Below are 23,021 nucleotides of genomic sequence, written 5' to 3'. Positions count from 1 at the left end.
ACAGAGGCCAGCCCCCTCCAGGGGCGCCCCGGCCCGCCCGCCACGGCGGAGGCGGACGCCCGGCCACGGCGCCTCCATGCACTCTGCTCGGGGAAAACTCCCCGGCGCCGCGGCTGCCGGCCGCGCCCTATCGTCGCGGCTCGTTTTCCGGGTGGCCGCGACATGCCCCGAGCGAGAAAGGGCCCTGCTCCACCGCGGAAGTAGGCGCTGACCAGGGCTGCCCAACGCCGGGCCAATTCTCACGAGCGTTCTGCCCAAATCGATCCCGATTTGGGCAGAACGCTCGTGAGAATTGGACGGAAAACGCCCGGCGAACACACTTTGGGCACCACAGGGCCGCAGGGCGGCCCCCCCGGGTCCCTGTCCAGGGATCGCGGGTCGTCGCGTTCCGGCACTGCCGGGAGGAGCTCCGGGAGGCGTGCCCCGGGGAGGCCCGTCGCCTCCCGCTCCTCAGCCTCCGGGGGTCCCCTCCCTGGCGCCGGCAGCTGGGGGCCGGGCCAGCCCCGAAAGCCGGGCCCGGGCCCGGGCCTGCTTGCTCAGCCTTCCGTTGCCAGGGCCTGAGCCTGGGGGCCTCCCATGGGGAACCCTGAGTCCCGCGCCACGAGTCCCCCGACCCTCCCGGCGACAACGGCACCTTTCGCGGCTTCGTCCTAGCGCGGAGTCATAGACCAGTCCGTTTCCCCACAGAGGCCAGCCCCCTCCAGGGGCGCCCCGGCCGCCCGCCACGGCGGAGGCGGACGCCCGGCCACGGCGCCTCCATGCACTCTGCTCGGGGTAAAACTCCCCCGGCGCCGCGGCTGCCGGCCGCGGCCCCATCGTCGCGGCTCGTTTTCCCGGGTGGCCGCGACATGCCCCGAGCGAGAAAGGGCCCCTGCTCCACGCGGAACTGGGCGCTGACCAGGGCTGCCCAACGCCGGCCAACTCTCACGAGCGTTCTGCCCAAATCGATCCCGATTTGGGCAGAACGCTCGTGAGAATTGGCCCGGAAAACGCCCGGCGAACACACTTCGGGCACCACAGGGCCGCAGGGCGGCACCCCCCGGGGCCCTGTCCGGGATCGCGGGTCGTCGCGTTCCGGCACCGCCGGGAGGAGCTCCGGGAGGCGTGCCCCGGGGAGGCCGACGCCTCCCGCTCCTCAGCCTCCGGGGTTCCCCTCCCTGGCGCCGGCAGCTGGGGCCTGGCCAGCCCCGACAGCCGGGCCCGGGCCCGGGCCTGCTTGCTCAGCCTTCCGTTGCCAGGGGCCTGAGCCTGGGGGCCTCCCATGGGGAACCCTGAGTCCCGCGCCACGAGTCCCCCGACTGTCCCGGCGACAACGGCACCTTTCGCGGCTTCGTCCTAGCCGCGGAGTGAGAGACCAGTCCGTTTCCGCACAGAGGCCAGCCCCCTCCAGGAGCGCCCCGGCCGCCCGCCACGGCGGAGGCGGACGCCCCACCACGGCGCCTCCATGCACTCTGCTCGGGGAAAACTCCCCGGCGCCCCGGCTGCCGGCCACGCCACATCGTCGCGGCTCGTTTTCCGGGTGGCCGCGACATGCCCCGAGCGAGAAAGGGCCCTGCTCCACGCGGAACTGGGCGCTGACCAGGGCTGCCCAACGCCGGCCAATTCTCACGAGCGTTCTGCCCAAATCGATCCCGATTTGGGCAGAACGCTCGTGAGAATTGGCCGGAAAACGCCCGGCGAACACACTTCGGGCACCACAGGGCCGCAGGGCGGCCCCCCCGGGGCCCTGTCCGGGATGGCGGGTCGTCGCGTTCCGGCACCGCCGGGAGGAGCCTCCGGGAGGCGGGCCCCGGGGCGGCCGACGCCTCCCGCTCCTCAGCCTCCGGAGGTCCCCTCCCTGGCGCAGGCAGCTGGGGCCGGGCCAGCCCCGAAAGCCGGGCCCGGGCCCGGGCCTGCTTGCTCAGCCTTCCGTTGCCAGGGGCCTGAGCGTGGGGGCCTCCCCATGGGGAACCCTGAGTCCCGCGCCACGAGTCCCCCGACCGTCCCGGCAACAACGGCACATTTCGCGGCTTCGTCCTAGCCGCGGAGTCAGAGACCAGTCCGTTTCCCCACAGAGGCCAGCCCCCTCCAGGGGCGCCCCGGCCACCCGCCACGGCGGAGGCGGACGCACGGCCATGGCGCCTCCATGCACTCTGCTCGGGGAAAACTCCCGAGGGCCGCAGCTGCCGGCCGTGCCCCATCGTCACGGCTCGTTTTCCGGGTGGCCGCGACATGCCCCGAGCGAGAAAGGGCCCTGCTCCACGCGGAACTAGGCGCTGACCAGGGCTGCCCAACGCCGGCCAATTCTCACGAGCGTTCTGCCCAAATCGATCCCGATTTGGGCAGAACGCTCGTGATAATTGGCCGGAAAACGCCCGGCGAACACACTTTGGGCACCACAGGGCCGCAGGGCGGCCCCCCCGTGTACCTGTCCAGGATCGCGGGTCGTCGCGTTCCGGCACTGCCGGGAGGAGCTCCGGGAGGCGTGCCCCCGGGGAGGCCGTCGCCTCCCGCTCCTCAGCCTCCGGGGGTCCCCTCCCTGGCGCCGGCAGCTGGGGCCGGGCCAGCCCCGAAAGCCGGGCCCGGGCCCGGGCCTGCTTGCTCAGCCTTCCGTTGCCAGGGGCCTGAGCCTGGGGGCCTCCCATGGGGAACCCTGAGTCCCGCGCCACGAGTCCCCCGACCCTCCCGGCGACAACGGCACCTTTCGCGGCTTCGTCCTAGCCGCGGAGTCATAGACCAGTCCGTTTCCCCACAGAGGCCAGCCCCCTCCAGGGGCGCCCCGGCCGCCCGCCACGGCGGAGGCGGACGCCCGGCCACGGCGCCTCCATGCACTCTGCTCAGGTAAAACTCCCCGGCGCCGCGGCTGCCGGCCGCGCCCCATCGTCGCGGCTCGTTTTCCGGGTGGCCGCGACATGCCCCGAGCGAGAAAGGGCCCTGCTCCACGCGGAACTGGGCGCTGACCAGGGCTGCCCAACGCCGGCCAACTCTCACGAGCGTTCTGCCCAAATCGATCCGGATTTGGGCAGAACGCTCGTGAGAATTGGCCGGAAAACGCCCGGCGAACACACTTCGGGCACCACAGGGCCGCAGGGCGGCACCCCCGGGGCCCTGTCCGGGATCGCGGGTCGTCGCGTTCCGGCACCGCCGGGAGGAGCTCCGGGAGGCGTGCCCCGGGGAGGCCGACGCCTCCCGCTCCTCAGACTCCGGGGGTCTCCTCCCTGGCGCCGGCAGCTGGGGCCGGGCCAGCCCCGAAAGCCGGGCCCAGGCCCGGGCCTGCTTGCTCAGCCTTCCGTTGCCAGAGGCCTGAGCCTGGGGGCCTCCCCATGGGGAACCCTGGGTCCCGCGCCACGAGTCCCCCGACCGTCCCGGCGACAACGGCACCTTTCGCGGCTTCGTCCTAGCCGCAGAGTCAGAGACCAGTCCGTTTCCCCACAGAGGCCAGCCCCCTCCAGGGGCGCCCCTGCCGCCCGTCACGGCGGAGGCGGACGCCCGGCCACGGCGCCTGCATGCACTCTGCTCGGGGAAAACTCCCCGGCGCCGCGGCTGCCGGCCGCGCCCCATCGTCGCGGCTCGTTTTCCGGGTGGCCGCGACATGCCCCGAGCGAGAAAGTGCCCTGCTCCACGCGGAACTGGGCGCTGACCAGGGCTGCCCAACGCCGGCCAATTCTCACGAGCGTTCTGCCCAAATCGATCCCGATTTGGGCAGAACGCTCGTGAGAATTGGCCGGGAAAACGCCCGGCAAACACACTTCGGGCACCACAGGGCCGCAGGGCGGCCCCCCCGGGGCCCTGTCCGGGATCGCGGGTCGTCACGTTCCGGCACCGCCGGGAGGAGCTCCGGGAGGCGGGCCCCGGGGCGGCCGACGCCTCCCGCTCCTCAGCCTCCGGGGGTCCCCTCCCTGGCGCCGGCCGCTGGGGCCGGGCCAGCCCCGAAAGCCGGGCCCGGGCCCGGGCCTGCTTGCTCAGCCTTCCGTTGCCAGGGGCCTGAGCCTGGGGTCCTCCGCATGGGGAACCCTGAGTCCCGCGCCACGAGTCCCCCCGACCGTCCCGGCGACCACGGCACCTTTCGCGGCTTCGTCCCAGCCGCGGTGTCAGAGACCAGTCCGTTTCCCCACAGAGGCCAGCTCCCTCCAGGGGCGCGCCGGCAGCCCGCTACGTGGGAGGCGGACGCCCGGCCACGGCGCCTTCATGCACTCTGCTCGGGGAATACTCCCCGGCGCCGTGGCTGCCGGCCGCGCCCCATCGTCGCGGCTCGTTTTCCGGGTGGCCGCGACATGCCCCGAGCGAGAAAGGGCCCTGCTCTCCGCGGAACTGGGCGCTGACCAGGGCTGCCCAACGCCGGCCAATTCTCACGAGGGTTCTGCCCAAATCGATCCCGATTTGGGCAGAACGCTCGTGAGAATTGGCCGGAAAACGCCTGGCGAACACACTTCGGGCACCACAGGGCCGCAGGGCGGCCCCCCCGGGGCCCTGTCCGGGATCGCGGGTCGTCGCGTTCCGGCACCGCCGGGAGGAGCTCCGGTAGGCGGGCCCCGGGGCGGCCGACGCCTCCCGCTCCTCAGCCTCCGGGGGTCCCCTCCCTGGCGCCGGCAGCTGGGGCCGGGCCAGCCCCGAAAGCCGGGCCCGGGCCCGGGCCTGCTTGCTCAGCCTTCCGTTGCCAGGGGCCTGAGCCTGGGGGCCTCCCCATGGGGAACCCTGAGTCCCGCGCCACGAGTCCCCCGACCGTCCCGGCGACAACGGCACCTTTCGCGGCTTCGTCCTAGCCGCGGAGTCAGAGACCAGTCCGTTTCCCCACAGAGGCCAGCCCCCTCCAGGGGCGCCCCGGCCGACCGCCACGGCGGAGGCGGACGCCCGGCCACGGCGCCTCCATGCACTCTGCTCGGGGAAAAGTCCCCGGCGCCGCGGCTGCCGGCCGCGCCCCAAAGTCGCGGCTCGTTTTCCGGGTCGCCACGGCATGCCCCGAGCGAGAAAGGGCCCTGCTCCACGCGGAACTGGGCGCTGACCAGGGCTGCCCAACGCCGGCCAATTCTCACGAGCGTTCTGCCCAAATCGATCCCGATTTGGGCAGAACGCTCGTGAGAATTGGCCGGAAAACGCCCGGCGAACACACTTCGGGCACCACAGGGCCGCAGGGCGGTCCCCCCGGGGCCCAGTCCGGGATCGCGGGTCATCGCGTTCTGGCACCGCCGGGAGGAGCTCCGGGAGGCGGGCCCCGTGGCGGCCGACGCCTCCCGATCCTCAGCCTCCGGGGGTCCCCTCCCTGGCGCCGGCAGCTGGGGCCGGGCCAGCCCCGAAACCCGGGCCCGGGCCCGGGCCTGCTTGCTCAGCCTTCCGTTGCCAGGGGCCTGAGCCTGGGGGCCTCCCCATGGGGAACCCTGAGTCCCGCGCCACGAGTCCCCCGACCGTCCCGGCGACAACGGCACCCTTCGCGGCTTCGTCCTAGCCGCGGTGTCAGAGACCAGTCCGTTTCCCCACAGAGGCCAGCCCCCTCCAGGGCGCGCCGGCCGCCCGCTACGTGGGAGGCGGACGCCCGGCCACGGCGCCTTCATGCACTCTGCTCGGGGAATACTCCCCGGCGCCGTGGCTGCCGGCCGCGCCCCATCGTCGCGGCTCGTTTTCCGGGTGGCCGCGACATGCCCCGAGCGAGAAAGGGCCCTGCTCTACGCGGAACTGGGCGCTGACCAGGGCTGCCCAACGCCGGCCAATTCTCACGAGGGTTCTGCCCAAATCGATCCCGATTTGGGCAGAACGCTCGTGAGAATTGGCCGGAAAACGCCTGGCGAACACACTTCGGGCACCACAGGGCCGCAGGGCGGCCCCCCCGGGGCCCTGTCCGGGATCGCGGGTCGTCGCGTTCCGGCACCGCCGGGAGGAGCTCCGGGAGGCGGGCCCCGGGGCGGCCGACGCCTCCTGCTCCTCAGCCTCCGGGGGTCCCCTCCCTGGCGCCGGCAGCTGGGGCCGGGCCAGCCCCGAAAGCCGGGCCCGGGCCCGGGCCTGCTTGCTCAGCCTTCCGTTGCCAGGGGCCTGAGCCTGGGGGCCTCCCCATGGGGAACCCTGAGTCCCGCGCCACGAGTCCCCCGACCGTCCCGGAACAACGGCACCTTTCGCGGCTTCGTCCTAGCCGCGGAGTCAGAGACCAGTCCGTTTCCCCACAGAGGCCAGCCCCCTCCAGGGGCGCCCCGGCCGACCGCCACGGCGGAGGCGGACGCCCGGCCACGGCGCCTCCATGCACTCTGCTCGGGGAAAAGTCCCCGGCGCCGCGGCTGCCGGCCGCGCCCCAAAGTCGCGGCTCGTTTTCCTGGTGGCCGCGGCATGCCCCGAGCGAGAAAGGGCCCTGCTCCACGCGGAACTGGGCGCTGACCAGGGCTGCCCAACGCCGGCCAATTCTCACGAGCGTTCTGCCCAAATCGATCCCGATTTTGGCAGAACGCTCGTGAGAATTGGCCGGAAAACGCCCGGCGAACACACTTCGGGCACCACAGGGCCGCAGGGCGGCCCCCCCGGGGCCCTGTCCGGGATCGCGGGTCGTCGCGTTCCGGCACCGCCGGGAGGAGCTCCGGGAGGCGGGCCCCGGGGCGGCCGACGCCTCCCGCTCCTCAGCCTCCGGGGGTCCCCTCCCTGGCGCCGGCAGCTGGGGCCGGGCCAGCCCCGAAAGCCGGGCCCGGGCCCGGGCCTGCTTGCTCAGCCTTCCGTTGCCAGGGGCCTGAGCCTGGGGGCCTCCCCATGGGGAACCCTGAGTCCCGCGCCACGAGTCCCCCGACCGTCCCGGCGACAACGGCATCTTTCGCGGCTTCGTCCTAGCCGCGGAGTCAGAGACCAGTCCGTTTCCCCACAGAGGCCAGCCCCCTCCAGGGGCGCCCCGGCCGACCGCCACGGCGGAGGCGGACGCCCGGCCACGGCGCCTCCATGCACTCTGCTCGGGGAAAAGTCCCCGGCGCCGCGGCTGCCGGCCGCGCCCCAAAGTCGCGGCTCGTTTTCCGGGTGGCCACGGCATGCCCCGAGCGAGAAAGGGCCCTGCTCCACGCGGAACTGGGCGCTGACCAGGGCTGCCCAACGCCGGCCAATTCTCACGAGCGTTCTGCCCAAATCGATCCCGATTTGGGCAGAACGCTCGTGAGAATTGGCCGGAAAACGCCCGGCGAAAACACTTCGGGCACCACAGGGCCGCAGGGCGGCCCCCCCGGGGCCCTGTCCGGGATCGCGGGTCGTCGCGTTCCGGCACTGCCGGGAGGAGCTCCGGGAGGCGGGCCCCGGGGCGGCCGACGCCTCCCGCTCCTCAGCCTCCGGGGGTCACCTCCCTGGCGCCGGCAGCTGGGGCCGGGCCAGCCCCGAAAGCCGGGCCCGGGCCCGGGCCTGGTTGCTCAGCCTTCCGTTGCCAGGGGCCTGAGCCTGGGGGCCTCCCCATGGGGAACCCTGAGTCCCGCGCCACGAGTCCCCCGACCGTCCCGGCGACAACGGCACTTTTCGCGGCTTCGTCCTAGCCGCGGTGTCAGAGACCAGTCCGTTTCCCCACAGAGGCCAGCCCCCTCCAGGGGCGCCCCGGCCGCCCGCCACGGCGGAGGCGGACGCCCGGCCACGGCGCCTCCATGCACTCTGCTCGGGGAAAACTCCCCGGCGCCGCGGCTGCCGGCCGCGCCCCATCGTCGCGGCTCGTTTTCCGGGTGGCCGCGACATGCCCCGAGCGAGAAAGGGCCCTGCTCCACGCGGAAGTAGGCGCTGACCAGGGCTGCCCAACGCCGGCCAATTCTCACGAGCGTTCTGCCCAAATCGATCCCGATTTGGGCAGAACGCTCGTGAGAATTGGCCGGAAAACGCCCGGCGAACACACTTTGGGCACCACAGGGCCGCAGGGCGGCCCCCCCCGGGTCCCTGTCCAGGATCGCGGGTCGTCGCGTTCCGGCACTGCCGGGAGGAGCTCCGGGAGGCGTGCCCCGGGGAGGCCGTCGCCTCCCGCTCCTCAGCCTCCGGGGGTCCCCTCCCTGGCGCCGGCAGCTGGGGCCGGGCCAGCCCCGAAAGCCGGGCCCGGGCCCGGGCCTGCTTGCTCAGCCTTCCGTTGCCAGGGGCCTGAGCCTGGGGGCCTCCCATGGGGAACCCTGAGTCCCGCGCCACGAGTCCCCCGACCCTCCCGGCGACAACGGCACCTTTCGCGGCTTCGTCCTAGCCGCGGAGTCATAGACCAGTCCGTTTCCCCACAGAGGCCAGCCCCCTCCAGGGGCGCCCCGGCCGCCCGCCACGGCGGAGGCGGACGCCCGGCCACGGCGCCTCCATGCACTCTGCTCGGGTAAAACTCCCCGGCGCCGCGGCTGCCGGCCGCGCCCCATCGTCGCGGCTCGTTTTCCGGGTGGCCGCGACATGCCCCGAGCGAGAAAGGGCCCTGCTCCACGCGGAACTGGGCGCTGACCAGGGCTGCCCAACGCCGGCCAATTCTCACGAGCGTTCTGCCCAAATCGATCCCGATTTGGGCAGAACGCTCGTGAGAATTGGCCGGAAAACGCCCGGCGAACACACTTCGGGCACCACAGGGCCGCAGGGCGGCCCCCCCGGGGCCCTGTCCGGGATGGCGGGTCGTCGCGTCCCGGCACCGCCGGGAGGAGCTCCGGGAGGCGGGCCCCGGGGCGGCCGACGCCTCCCGCTCCTCAGCCTCCGGAGGTCCCCTCCCTGGCGCAGGCAGCTGGGGCCGGGCCAGCCCCGAAAGCCGGGCCCGGGCCCGGGCCTGCTTGCTCAGCCTTCCGTTGCCAGGGGCCTGAGCGTGGGGGCCTCCCCATGGGGAACCCTGAGTCCCGCGCCACGAGTCCCCCGACCGTCCCGGCAACAACGGCACATTTCGCGGCTTCGTCCTAGCCGCGGAGTCAGAGACCAGTCCGTTTCCCCACAGAGGCCAGCCCCCTCCAGGGGCGCCCCGGCCACCCGCCACGGCGGAGGCGGACGCACGGCCATGGCGCCTCCATGCACTCTGCTCGGGGAAAACTCCCGAGGGCCGCAGCTGCCGGCCGTGCCCCATCGTCACGGCTCGTTTTCCGGGTGGCCGCGACATGCCCCGAGCGAGAAAGGGCCCTGCTCCACGCGGAACTAGGCGCTGACCAGGGCTGCCCAACGCCGGCCAATTCTCACGAGCGTTCTGCCCAAATCGATCCCGATTTGGGCAGAACGCTCGTGATAATTGGCCGGAAAACGCCCGGCGAACACACTTTGGGCACCACAGGGCCGCAGGGCGGCCCCCCCCGTGTACCTGTCCAGGATCGCGGGTCGTCGCGTTCCGGCACTGCCGGGAGGAGCTCCGGGAGGCGTGCCCCGGGGAGGCCGTCGCCTCCCGCTCCTCAGCCTCCGGGGGTCCCCTCCCTGGCGCCGGCAGCTGGGGCCGGGCCAGCCCCGAAAGCCGGGCCCGGGCCCGGGCCTGCTTGCTCAGCCTTCCGTTGCCAGGGCCTGAGCCTGGGGGCCTCCCATGGGGAACCCTGAGTCCCGCGCCACGAGTCCCCCGACCCTCCCGGCGACAACGGCACCTTTCGCGGCTTCGTCCTAGCCGCGGAGTCATAGACCAGTCCGTTTCCCCACAGAGGCCAGCCCCCTCCAGGGGCGCCCCGGCCGCCCGCCACGGCGGAGGCGGACGCCCGGCCACGGCGCCTCCATGCACTCTGCTCGGGTAAAACTCCCCGGCGCCGCGGCTGCCGGCCGCGCCCCATCGTCGCGGCTCGTTTTCCGGGTGGCCGCGACATGCCCCGAGCGAGAAAGGGCCCTGCTCCACGCGGAACTGGGCGCTGACCAGGGCTGCCCAACGCCGGCCAACTCTCACGAGCGTTCTGCCCAAATCGATCCGGATTTGGGCAGAACGCTCGTGAGAATTGGCCGGAAAACGCCCGGCGAACACACTTCGGGCACCACAGGGCCGCAGGGCGGCACCCCCGGGGCCCTGTCCGGGATCGCGGGTCGTCGCGTTCCGGCACCGCCGGGAGGAGCTCCGGGAGGCGTGCCCCGGGGAGGCCGACGCCTCCCGCTCCTCAGACTCCGGGGGTCTCCTCCCTGGCGCCGGCAGCTGGGGCCGGGCCAGCCCCGAAAGCCGGGCCCAGGCCCGGGCCTGCTTGCTCAGCCTTCCGTTGCCAGGGGCCTGAGCCTGGGGGCCTCCCCATGGGGAACCCTGGGTCCGGCGCCACGAGTCCCCCGACCGTCCCGGCGACAACGGCACCTTTCGCGGCTTCGTCCTAGCCGCAGAGTCAGAGACCAGTCCGTTTCCCCACAGAGGCCAGCCCCCTCCAGGGGCGCCCCTGCCGCCCGTCACGGCGGAGGCGGACGCCCGGCCACGGCGCCTGCATGCACTCTGCTCGGGGAAAACTCCCCGGCGCCGCGGCTGCCGGCCGCGCCCCATCGTCGCGGCTCGTTTTCCGGGTGGCCGCGACATGCCCCGAGCGAGAAAGTGCCCTGCTCCACGCGGAACTGGGCGCTGACCAGGGCTGCCCAACGCCGGCCAATTCTCACGAGCGTTCTGCCCAAATCGATCCCGATTTGGGCAGAACGCTCGTGAGAATTGGCCGGAAAACGCCCGGCGAACACACTTCGGGCACCACAGGGCCGCAGGGCGGCCCCCCCGGGGCCCTGTCCGGGATCGCGGGTCGTCACGTTCCGGCACCGCCGGGAGGAGCTCCGGGAGGCGGGCCCCGGGGCGGCCGACGCCTCCCGCTCCTCAGCCTCCGGGGGTCCCCTCCCTGGCGCCGGCCGCTGGGGCCGGGCCAGCCCCGAAAGCCGGGCCCCCGCCCGGGCCTGCTTGCTCAGCCTTCCGTTGCCAGGGGCCTGAGCCTGGGGTCCTCCGCATGGGGAACCCTGAGTCCCGCGCCACGAGTCCCCCCGACCGTCCCGGCGACCACGGCACCTTTCGCGGCTTCGTCCCAGCCGTGGAGTGAGAGATCACTCCGTTCCCCCACAGAGGCCAGCCCCCTCCACGGGCGCCCCGGCCGCCCGCCACGGCGGAGGCGGACGCCCGGCCACGGCGCCTCCATCCACTCTGCTCGGGGAAAACTCCCCGGCGCCGGGGCCGCCGGCCGCGCCCCATCGTCGCGGCTCGTTTTCCGGGTGGCCGCGCCATGCCCCGAGCGAGAAAGGGCCCTGCTCCACGCGGCCCTGGGCGCTGACCAGGGCTGCCCAACGCCGGCCAATTCTCACGAGCGTTCTACCCAAATCGATCCCGATTTGGGCAGAACGCTCGTGAGAATTGGCCGGAAAACGCCCAGCGAACACACTTCGGGCACCAGAGGGCCGCAGGGCCGCCCCCCCCGGGGCCCTGTCCGGGATCGCGTGTCGGCGCGTTCCGGCACCGCCAGGAGGAGCTCCGAGAGGCGGGCCCCGGGGAGGCCGACGCCTCCCGCTCCTCAGCGTCCGGGGGTCCCCTCCCTGGCGCCGGCCGCCGGGGCCGGGCCAGCCCCGAAACCGGGCCCGGGCCCGGGCCTGCTTGCTCAGCCTTCCGTTGTCAGGGGCCTGAGCCTGGGGGCCTCCGCATGGGGAACCCTGAGTCCCGCGCCACGAGTCCCCCCGACCGTCCCGGCGACCACGGCACCTTTCGCGGCTTCGTCCCAGCCGTGGAGTGAGAGATCACTCCGTTCCCCCACAGAGGCCAGCCCCCTCCACGGGCGCCCCGGCCGCCCGCCACGGCGGAGGCGGACGCCCGGCCACGGCGCCTCCATCCACTCTGCTCGGGGAAAACTCCCCGGAGCCGGGGCCGCCGGCCGCGCCCCATCGTCGCGGCTCGTTTTCCGGGTGGCCACGCCATGCCCCGAGCGAGAATGGGCCCTGCTCCACGCGGCCCTGGGCGCTGACCAGGGCTGCCCAACGCCGGCCAATTCTCACGAGCGTTCTGCCCAAATCGATCCCGGTTTGGGCAGAACGCTCGTGAGAATTGGCCGGAAAACGCCCGGCGAACACACTTCGGGCACCACAGGGCCGCAGGGCCGCCCCCCCGGGGCCCTGTCCGGGATCACGTGTCGGCGCGTTCCGGCACCGCCAGGAGGAGCTCCGGGAGGCGGGCCCCGGGGAGGCCGACGCCTCCCGCTCCTCAGCCTCTGGGGGTCCCCTCCCTGGCGCCGGCCGCTGGGGCCGGGCCAGCCCCGAAAGCCGGGCCCGGGCCCGGGCCTGCTTGCTCAGCCTTCCGATGCCAGGGGCCTGAGCCTGGGGGCCTCCGCATGGGGAACCCTGAGTCCCGCGCCACGAGTCCCCCCGACCGTCCCGGCGACCACGGCACCTTTCGCGTCTTCGTCCCAGCCGTGGAGTGAGAGATCACTCTGTTCCCCCACAGAGGCCAGCCCCCTCCACGGGCGCCCCGGCCGCCCGCCACGGCGGAGGCGGACGCCCGGCCACGGCGCCTCCATGCACTCTGCTCGGGGAAAACTCCCCGGCGCCGCGGCTGCCGGCCGCGCCCCATCGTCGCGGCTCGTTTTGCGGGTGGCCGCGACATGCCCCGAGCGAGAAAGGGCACGGCTCCTCGCGGAACTGGGCGCTGACCAGGGCTGCCCAACGCTGGCCAATTCTCACGAGCGTTCTGCCCAAATAGATTTGGGCAGAACGCTCGTGAGAATTGCCCGGAAAACGCCCGGCAAACACACTTCGGGCACCACAGGGCCACAGGGCGGCACCCCCGGGGCCCGGTCCGGGATCGCGGGTCGTCGCGTTCCGGCACCGCCGGGACGAGCTCCGGGAGGCGTGCCCCGGGTAGGCCGACGCCTCCCGCTCCTCAGACTCCGGGGGTCTCCTCCCTGGCGCCGGCAGCTGGGGCCGGGCCAGCCCCGAAAGCCGGGCCCGGGCCCGGGCCTGCTTGCTCAGCCTTCCGTTGCCAGGGGCCTGAGCCTGGGGGCCTCCCCATGGGGAACCCTGAGTCCCGCGCCACGAGTCCCCTGACCGTCCCGGCGACAACGGCACCTTTCGCGGCTTCGTCCTAGCCGCGGAGTCTGAGACCAGTCCGTTTCCCACAGAGGCCAGCCCCCTCCAGGGGCGCCCCGGCCGCCCACCACGGGGGAGGCGGACGCCCGGCCACGGCGCCTCCATGCACTCTGCTCGGGGAAAACTCCCCGGCGCCGCGGCTGCCGGCCGCGCCCCATGGTCGCGGCTCGTTTTAGGTGGCCGCGATATGCCCCGAGCGAGAAAGGGCCCTGCTCCACGCGGAACTGGGCGCTGACCAGGGCTGCCCAACGCCGGCCAATTCTCACGAGCGTTCTGCCCAAATCGATCCCGATTTGGGCAGAACGCTCGTGAGAATTGGCCGGAAAACGCCCGGCGAACACACTTCGGGCACCACAGGGCCGCAGGGCGGCCCCCCCGGGGCCCTGTCCGGGATCGCGGGTCGTCTCTTTCCGGCACCGCCGGGAGGAGCTCCGGGAGGCGTGCCCCGGGGAGGCCGACTCCTCCCGCTCCTCAGCCTCCGGGGCTCCCCTCCCTGGCGCCTGCAGCTGGGGCCGGGCCGGCCCCGAAATCCGGGCCCGGGCCCTGGCCTGCTTGCTCAACCTTCGGTTGCCAGGGGCCTGAGCCTGGGGGCCTCCCCATGGGGAACCCTGAGTCCCGCGCCACGAGTCCCCCGACCGTCCCGGCGACAACGGCACCTTTCGAGGCTTTGTCCTAGCCGCGGAGTGAGAGACCAGTCCTTTCCCCACAGAGGCCAGCCCCCTCCAGGGGCGCCCCGGCCGCCCGCCACGGCGGAGGCGGACGCCCGGCCACGGCGCCTCCATGCACTCTGCTCGGGGAAAACTCCCCGGCGCCGCGGCTGCCGGCCGCGCCCCATCGCCGCGGCTCGTTTTCCAGGTGGCCGCGACATGCCCCGAGCGAGAAAGGGCCCTGGTCCACGCGGAACTGGGCGCTGACGAGGGCTGCCCAACGCCGGACAATTCTCACGAGCGTTCTGCCCAAATCGATCCCGATTTGGGCACTATGCTCGTGAGAATTGGCCGGAAAACGACCGGCGAACACACTTCGGGCACCACAGGGCCGCAGGGCCGCCCCCCCGGGGCCCTGTCCTGGATCGCGGGTCGTCGCTTTCCGGCACCGCCGGGAGGAGCTCCGGGACGCGTGCCCCGGGGAGGCCGACGCCTCCCGCTCCTCAGCCTCCGGGGGTCCCCTCCCTGGCGCCGGCACCTGGGGCCGGGCCGGCCCCGAAAGCCGGGCCCGGGCCGGGCCTGCTTGCTCAGCCTTCTGTTGCCAGGAGCCTGAGCCTGGGGGCCTCCCCATGGGGAACCCTGAGTCCCGCGCCACGAGTCCCACGACCGTCCCGGCGACAACGGCACGTTTCGCGGCTTCGTCCTAGCCGCGGAGTCAGAGATGAGTCCGTTTCCCCACAGAGGCCAGCCCCCTCCAGGGGCGCCCCGGCCGCCCGCCACGGCGGAGGCGGACGCCGGCCACGGCGCCTCCATGCACTCTGCTCGGGGAAAACTCCCCGGCGCCGCGGCTGCCGGCCGCGCCCCATCGTCGCGGCTCGTTTTCCGGGTGGCCGCGACATGCCCCGAGCGAGAAAGGGCCCTGCTCCACGCGGAACTGGGCGCTGACCAGGGCTGCCCAACGCCGGCCAATTCTCACGAGCGTGCTGCCCAAATCGATCCCGATTTGGGCAGTACGCTCGTGAGAATTGGCCGGAAAACGCCCGGCGAACACACTTCGGGCACCACAGGGCCGCAGGTCCGCCCCCCCAGTGCCCTGTCCGGGATCGCGGGTCGTCGCGTTCCGGCACCGCCAGCAGCTCCGGGAGGCATTCCCCGGGGAGGCCGACGCCTCCCACTCCTCAGCCTCCGGGGGTCCCCTCTCTGGCGCCGGCAGCTGGGGCCGGGCCAGCCCCGAAAGCCGGGCCCGGGCCCGGGCCTGCTTGCTCAGCCTTCCGTTGCCAGGGGCCTGAGACTTGGGGCCTCCCCATGGGGAACCCTGAGTCCCGCGCCACGATTCCCCCCGACCTTCCCGGTGACAACGGCACCTTTCGCGGCTTCGTCCCAGGCGTGGAGTGAGAGATCACTCCGTTCCCCCACAGAGGCCAGCCCCCTGCACGGGCGCCCCGGCCGCCCGCCACGGCGGAGGCGGACGCCCGGCCACGGCGCCTCCATGCACTCTGCTCGGGGAAAACTCCCCGGCGCCGGGGCTGCCGGCCGCGCCCCATCGTCGCGGCTCGATTTCCGGGTGGCCGCGACATGCCCCGAGCGAGAAAGGGCCCTGCTCCACGCGGAAGTGGGCGCTGACCAGGGCTGCCCAACGCCGGCCAATTCTCACGAGCGTTCTGCCCAAATCGATCCCGATTTGGGCAGAAAGCTCGTGAGAATTGGCTGGAAAACGCCCGGCGAACACACTTCGGGCACCACAGGGCCGCAGGGCGGCCCCCCCGGGGCCCTGTCCGGGATCGCGGGTCGTCGCGTTCCAGCACCACCGGGAGGAGCTCCGGGAGGCGGGCCCCGGGGAGGCCGACGCCTCCCGCTCCTCAGCCTCTGGGGGTCCCCTCCCTGGCGCCGGCAGCTGGGGCCGGGCCAGCCCCGAAAGCCGGGCCCGGGCCCGGGCCTGCTTGCTCAGCCTTCCGTTGCCAGGGGCCTGAGCCTGGGGGCCTCCCCATGGGGAACCCTGAGTCCCGCGCCACGAGTCCCCCGACCGTCCCGGCGACAAAGGCACCTTTCGCGGCTTCGTCCTAGCCGCGGAGTCAGAGACCAGTCCGTTTCCCCACAGAGGTCAGCCCCCTCCAGGGGCGCCCCGCCGCCCGCTACAGCGGAGGCGGACGCCCGGCCACGGCGCCTCCATGCACTCTGCTCGGGGAAAACTCCCCGGCGCCGTGGCTGCCGGCAGCGCCCCATCGTCGCGGCTCGTTTTCCGGGTGGCCGCGACATGCCCCGAGCGAGAAAGGGCCCTGCTCCACGCGGAACTGGGCGCTGACCAGGGCTGCCCAACGCCGGCCAATTCTCACGAGCGTTCTGCCCAATTCGATCCCGATTTGGGCAGAACGCTCGTGAGAATTGGCCGGAAAACGCCCGGCGAACACACTTCGGGCACCACAGGGCCGCAGGGCGGCCCGCCCGGGGCCCTGTCCGGGATCGCGGGTCGTCGCGTTTCGGCACCGCCGGGAGGAGCTCCGGGAGGCGGGCCCCGGGGCGGCCGACGCCTCCCGCTCCTCAGCCTCCGGGGGTCCCCTCCCTGGCGCCGGCAGCTGGGGCCGGGCCAGCCCCGAAAGCCAGGCCCTGGCCCGGGCCCGGGCCTGCTTGCTCAGCCTTCCGTTGCCAGGGGCCTGAGCCTGGGGGCCTCCCCATGGGGAACCCTGAGTCCCGCGCCACGAGTCCCCCGACCGTCCCGGCGACAACGGCACCTTTCGCGGCTTCGTCCTAGCCGCGGAGTCAGAGACCAGTCCGTTTCCCCACAGAGGCCAGCCCCCTCCAGGGGCGCCCCGGCCGCCCACCACGGCGGAGGCGGACGCCCGGCCACGGCGCCTCCATCAACTCTGCTCGGGGATAACTCCCCGGCGCCGCGGCTGCAGGCCGCGCCCCATCGTTGCGGCTCGTTTTCCGGGTGGCCGCGGCATGCCCCGAGCGAGAAAGGGCCCTGCTCCACGCGGAACTGGGCGCTGACCAGGGCTGCCCAACGCCGGCCAATTCTCACGAGCGTTCTGCCCAAATCGATACCGATTTGGGCAGAACGCTCGTGAGAATTGGCCGGAAAACGCCCGGCGAACACACTTCCGGCACCACAGGGCCGCAGGACGGCCCCCCCGGGGCCCTGTCCGCGATCGCGGGTCGTCGCGTTCCGGCACCACCGGGAGGAGCTCCGGGAGGCGTGCCCCAGGGAGGCCGACGCCTCCCACTCCTCAGCCTCCGGGGGTCCCCTCCCTGGCGCCAGCAGCTGGGGCCTGGCCAGCCCCGAAAGCCGGGCCCGGGCCCGGGCCTGCTTGCTCAGCCTTCCGTTGCCAGGGGCCTGAGCCTGGGGGCCTCCCCATGGGGAACCCTGAGTCCCGCGCCACGAGTCCCCCGACCGTCCCGGCGACAACGGCACCTTTCGCGGCTTCGTCCTAGCCGCGGAGTGAGAGACAAGTCCGTTTCCGCACAGAGGCCAGCCCCCTCCAGGGGCGCCCCAGGCGCCCGCCACGGCGGAGGCGGACGCCCGGCCACGGCGCCTGCATGCACACTGCTCGGGGAAAACTCCCCGGCGCCGCGGCTGCCGGCCGCGCCCCATCGTCGCGGCTCGTTTTCCGGGTGGCCGCGATATGCCCCGAGCGAGAAAGGGCCCTGCTCGACGCGGAACTGGGCGCTGACCAGGGCTGCCCAACGCCGGCCAATTCTCACGAGCGTTCTGCCCAAATCGATACCGATTTGGGCAGAACGCTCGTGAGAATTGGCCGGAAAACGCCGGGCGAACACACTTCGGGCACCACAGGGCCGCAGGGCGGCCCCCCCGGGGCCCTGTCCGGGATCGCGGGTCGTCGCGTTCCGGCACCGCCGGGAGGAGCTCCGGGAGGCGGGTCCCGGGGCGGCCGACGCCTCCCACTCCTCAGCCTCCGGGGGTCCCCTCCCTGGCGCCGGCAGCTGGGGCCGGGCCAGCCCCGAAAGCCGGGCCCGGGCCCGGGCCTGCTTGCTCAGCCTTCCGTTGCCAGGGGCCTGAGCCTGGGGGCCTCCCCATGGGGAACCCTGAGTCCCGCGCCACGACTCCCCCGACCGTCCCGGCGACAACGGCACTTTTCGCGGCTTCGTCCTAGCCGCGGTGTCAGAGACCAGTCCGTTTCCCCACAGAGGCCAGCCCCCTCCAGGGGCGCCCCGGCCGCCCGCCACGGCGGAGGCGGACGCCCGGCCACGGCGCCTGCATGCACTCTGCTCGGGGAAAACTCCCCGGCGCCGCGGCTGCCGGCCGCGCCCCATCGTCGCGGCTCGTTTTCCGGGTGGCCGCGACATGACCCGAGCGAGAAAGGGCCCTGCTCCACGCGGAACTGGGCGCTGACCAGGGCTGCCCAACGCCGGCCAATTCTCACGAGCGTTCTGCCCAAATCGATCCCGATTTGGGCAGAACGCTCGTGAGAATTGGCCGGAAAACGCCCGGCGAACACACTTCGGGCACCACAGGGCCGCAGGGCGGCCCCCCCGGGGCCCAGTCCGGGATTGCGGGTCATCGCGTTCCGGCACCGCCGGGAGGAGCTCCGGGAGGCGGGCCCCGTGGCGGCCGACGCCTCCCGATTCTCAGCCTCCGGGGGTCCCCTCCCTGGCGCCGGCAGCTGGGGCCGGGCCAGCCCCGAAAGCCGGGCCCGGGCCCGGGCCTGCTTGCTCAGCCTTCCGTTGCCAGGGGCCTGAGCCTGGGGGCCTCCCCATGGGGAACCCTGAGTCCCGCGCCACGAGTCCCCCGACCGTCCCGGCGACAACAGCACCCTTCGCGGCTTCGTCCTAGCCGCAGTGTCAGAGACCAGTCCGTTTCCCCACAGAGGCCAGCCCCCTCCAGGGGCGCCCCGGCCGCCCGCTACGGCGGAGGCGGACGCCCGGCCACGGCGCCTTCATGCACTCTGCTCGGGGAATACTCCCCGGCGCCGTGGCTGCCGGCCGCGCCCCATCGTCGCGGCTCGTTTTCCGGGTGGCCGCGACATGCCCCGAGCGAGAAAGGGCCCTGCTCTACGCGGAACTGGGCGCTGACCAGGGCTGCCCAACGCCGGCCAATTCTCACGAGCGTTCTGCCCAAATCGATCCCGATTTGGGCAGAACGCTCGTGAGAATTTCCCGGAAAACGCCCGGCGAACACACTTCGGACACCACACGGCCGCAGGGCGCCCCCCCGGGGCCCTGTCCTGGATCGCCGGTCGTCGCATTCCGGCACCGCCGGGAGGAGCTCCGGGAGGCGGGCCCCGGGGAGGCCGACGCCTCCCGCTCCTCAGCCTCCGGGGATCCCCTCCCAGGCGCCGGCAGCTGGGGCCGGGCCAGCCCCGAAAGCCAGGCCCGGGCCCGGGCCTGCTTGCTCAGCCTTCCGTTGCCAGGGGCCTGAGCCTTGGGGCCTCCCCATGGGGAACCCTGAGTCCCGCGCCACGAGTCCCCCGACCGTCCCGGCGACAACGGCACCTTTCGCGGCTTCGTCCTAGCCGCGGAGTCAGAGACCAGTCCGTTTCCCCACAGAGGCCAGCCCCCGCCAGGGGCGCCCCGGCCGCCCGCCACGGCGGAGGCGGACGCCCGGCCACGGCGCCTCCATGCTCTCTGCTCGGGGAAAACTCCCCGGCGCCGCGGCTGCCGGCCGCGCCCCATCGTCGTGGCTCGTTTTCCAGGTGGCCGCGACATGCCCCGAGCGAGATAGGGCCCTGCTCCACGCGGAACTGGGCGCTGACCAGGGCTGCACAACGCCGGCCAATTCTCACGAGCGTTCTGCCCAAATCGATCCAGATTTGGGCAGAACGCTCGTGAGAATTGGCCGGAAAACGCCCGGCGAACACACTTCGGGCACCAGAGGGCCGCAGAGCCACCCCCCCGGGGCCCTGTCTGGGATCGCGTGTCGTCGCGTTCCGGCACCGACAGGAGGAGCTCCGGGAGGCGGGCCCCGGGGAGGCCGACGCCTCCCGCTCATCAGCCTTCGGGTGTCCCCTCCGTGGCGCCGGCCGCCGGGGCCGGGCCAGCCCCGAAAGCCGGGCCCGGGCCCGGGCCTGCTTGCTCAGCCTTCCGTTGCCAGGGGCCTGAGCCTGGGGGCCTCCCCATGGGGAACCCTGAGTCCCGCGCCACGAGTCCGCCCGACCGTCCCGGCGACAACGGCACCTTTCGCGGCTTCGTCCCAGCCGTGGAGTGAGAGATCACTCCGTTCCCCCACAGAGGCCAGCCCCCTCCACGGGCGCCCCGGCGGCCCGCCACGGCGGCGACGGACGCCCGGCCACGGCGCCTCAATCCACTCTGCTCGGGGAAAACTCCCCGGCGCCGGGGCCGCCGGCCGCGCCCCATCGTCGCGGCTCCTTTTCCGGGTGGCTGCGCCATGCCCCGAGCGAGAAAGGGCCCTGCTCCACGCGGCACTGGGCGCTGACCAGGGCTGTCCAACGCCGGCCAATTCTCACGAGCGTTCTGCCCAAATCGATCCCGATTTGGGCAGAACGCTCGAGAGAATTGGCCGGAAAACGCCCGGCGAACACACTTCGGGCACCAGAGGGCCACAGGGCCGCCCACACGGGGCCCTGTCCGGGATCGCGTGTCGTCGGGTTCCGGCACCGCCAGGAGGAACTCCGGGAGGCGGGCCACGGGGAGGCCGAAGCCTCCCGCTCCTCAGCCTCCGGGGGTCCCCTCCCTGGCGCCGGCCGCTGGGGCCGGGCCAGCCCCGAAAGCCGGGCCCGGGCCCGGGCCTGCTTGCTCAGCCTTCCGTTGCCAGGGGCCTGAGCCTGGGGGCCTCCCCATGGGGAACCCTGAGTCCCGCGCCAAGAGTCCCCCCAACCGTCCCGGCGACAACGGCACCTTTCGCGGCTTCGTCCCAGCCGTGGAGTGAGAGATCACTCCGTTCCAACACAGAGGCCAGCCCCCTCCACGGGCTCCCCGGCCGCCCGTCATGGCGGAGGCGGACGCCCGGCCACGGCACATCCAATCACTCTGCTCGGGGAAAACTCCCCGGCGCCGGGGCCGTCGCCCGCTCCCCATCGTCGCGGCACGTTTTCCGGGTGGCCGCGACATGCCCCGAGCGAGAAAGGGCCCTGCTCCATGCGGCACTGGGCGCTGACCAGGGCTGCCCAACGCCGGCCAATTCTCACGAGCGTTCTGCCCAAATCGATCCCGATTTGGGCAGAACGCTCGTGAGAATTGGCCGGAAAACGCCCGGCGAACACACTTCGGGCACCACAGGGCCGCAGGGCCGCCCCCCCGGGGCCCTGTCCGGGATCGCCTGTCGTCGCGTTCCGGCACCGCCAGGAGGAGCTCTGGGAGGCGGGCCCCGTGGAGGCCGACACCTCCCGCTCCTCAGCCTCCGGGGGTCCCCTCCCTGGCGCCAACCGCTGGGGCCGGGCCAGCCCCGAAATCCGGGCCCGGGCCCGGGCCTGCTTGCTCAGCCTTCCGTTGCCAGGGGCCTGAGCCTGGGGGCTTCCGCATGGGGAACCCTGTGTCCCGCGCCACGAGTCCCCCCGACCGTCCCGGCGACAACGGCACCTTTCGCGGCTTCGTCCCAGCCGTGGAGTGAGAGATCACTCCATTACCCCACAGAGGCCAGCCCCCTCCACGGGCGCCCCGGCCGCCCGTCATGGCGGAGGCGGACGCCCGGCCACGGCACATCCAATCACTCTGCTCGGGGAAAACTCCCCGGTGCCGGGTCCGCCGGCCGCGCCCCATCGTCGCGGCTCGTTTTGCGGGTGGCCGCGACATGCCCCGAGTGAGAAAGGGCCCTGCTCCACGCGGAACTGTGCGCTGACCAGGGCTGCCCAAGGCCGGCTAATTCACACGAGCGTTCTGCCCAAATCGATCCCGATTTGGGCAGATCGCTCGTGAGATTTGGCCGGAAAACGCCCGGCGAACACACTTCGGGCACTACAGGGCCGCAGGGCCGCCCCCCCGGGGCCCTGTCCGGGATCGCTTGTCGTCGCGTTCCGTCACCACCAGGAGGAGCTCTGGGAGGCGGGCCCCGGGGAGGCCGACGCTTCCCGCTCCTCAGCCTCCGGGGGTCCCCTCCCTGGCGCCAGCCCATGGGGCCGGGCCAGCCCCGAAAGCCGGGCCCTGGCCCGGGCCTGCTTGCTCAGCCTTCCGTTGCCAGGGGCCTGAGCCTGGGGGCCTCCGCATGGGGAACACTGAGTCCCGCGCCACGAGTCCCCGCGACCGGCCCGGCGACAAAGGCACCTTTCGCGGCTTCGTCCCAGCCGTGGAGTGAGAGATCACTCCGTTCCCCCACAGAGGCCAGCCCCCTCCAAGGGCGCCCCGGCCGCCCGCCACGGCGGAGGCGGACGCCCGGCCACGGCGACTCCATCCACTCTGCTCGGGGAAAACTCACCGGCGCCGGGGCCGCCGGCCGCACCCCATCGTCTCAGCTCGTTTTCCGAGTGGCCGAGCCATGCCCCGAGGGAGAATGGGCCCTGCTCCACGCGGCACGGGGCGCTGACCAGGGGTGCCCCACGCCGGCCAATTCTCACGACCGTTCTGCCAAAATCGATCCCGATTTGGGCAGAACGCTCGTGAGAATTGGCCGGAACACGCCCGGCGAACACACTTAGGCACCACAGGGCCGCAGGGACGCACCCCCGGGGCCCTGTCCGGGATCGCGTGTCGTCGCGTTCCGGCACCGCCAGGAGGAGCTCCGGGAGGCGGGCCCCGGGGAGGCCGACGCCTCCCGCTCCTCAGCCTCCGGGGGTCCTCTCTCTGGCGCCAGCCGCCGGGGCCGGGCCAGCCCCGAAATCCTGGCCCGGGCCCGGGCCTGCTTGCTCAGCCTTCCGTTGCCAGGGGCCTGAGCCTGGGGGCCTCCGCATGGGGAACCCTGAGTCCCGCGCCACGAGTCCCCCCGACTGTACCGGCGACAACGGCACCTTTCGCGGCAACGTCCCAGCCGTGGACTGAGAGATCACTCCGTTCCCCCAAAGAAGCCAGCCCCCTCCACGGGCGCCCCGGCCGCCTGCCACGGCGGAGGCGGACGCCCGGCCACGGCGCCTCCATCCACTCTGCTCGGGGTAAACTCCCTGGCGCCAGGGCCGCCGGCCGCGCCCCATCGTCGCCGCTCGTTTTCCGGGTGGCCGCGCCATGCCCCGAGCGAGAAAGGGCCCTGCTCCACGTGGCACGGGGCGCTGACCAGTGCTGCCCAACGCCGGCCAATTCTCACGAGCGTTCTGCCCAAATCGATCCCGATTTGGGCAGAACGCTCGTGAGAATTGGCCAGAAAACGCCCGGCGAACACACTTCAGGCACCACAGGGCCGCAGGGCCTCCCCCCCGGGGCCCTGTCCGGGATCGCGTGTCGTCGCGTTCCGGCACCGCCAGGAGGAGCTCTGGGAGGCGGGCCCCAGGGAGGCCGACGCATCCCGCTCCTCAGCCTCCGGGGGTCCCCTCCCTGGCGCCGGTCGCCGGGGCCGGGCCAGCCCCGAAAGCCAGGCCCGGACCCGGCCTGCTTGCTCAGCCTTCCGTTGCCAGGGGCCTGAGCCTGGGGGCCTCCGAATGG

This window comes from Meles meles, chromosome 21 (genome assembly GCF_922984935.1).
Source record: "Meles meles chromosome 21, mMelMel3.1 paternal haplotype, whole genome shotgun sequence".
NCBI lineage: Eukaryota > Metazoa > Chordata > Mammalia > Carnivora > Mustelidae > Meles > Meles meles.
Note: the sequence above shows the minus strand (reverse complement) of the source record.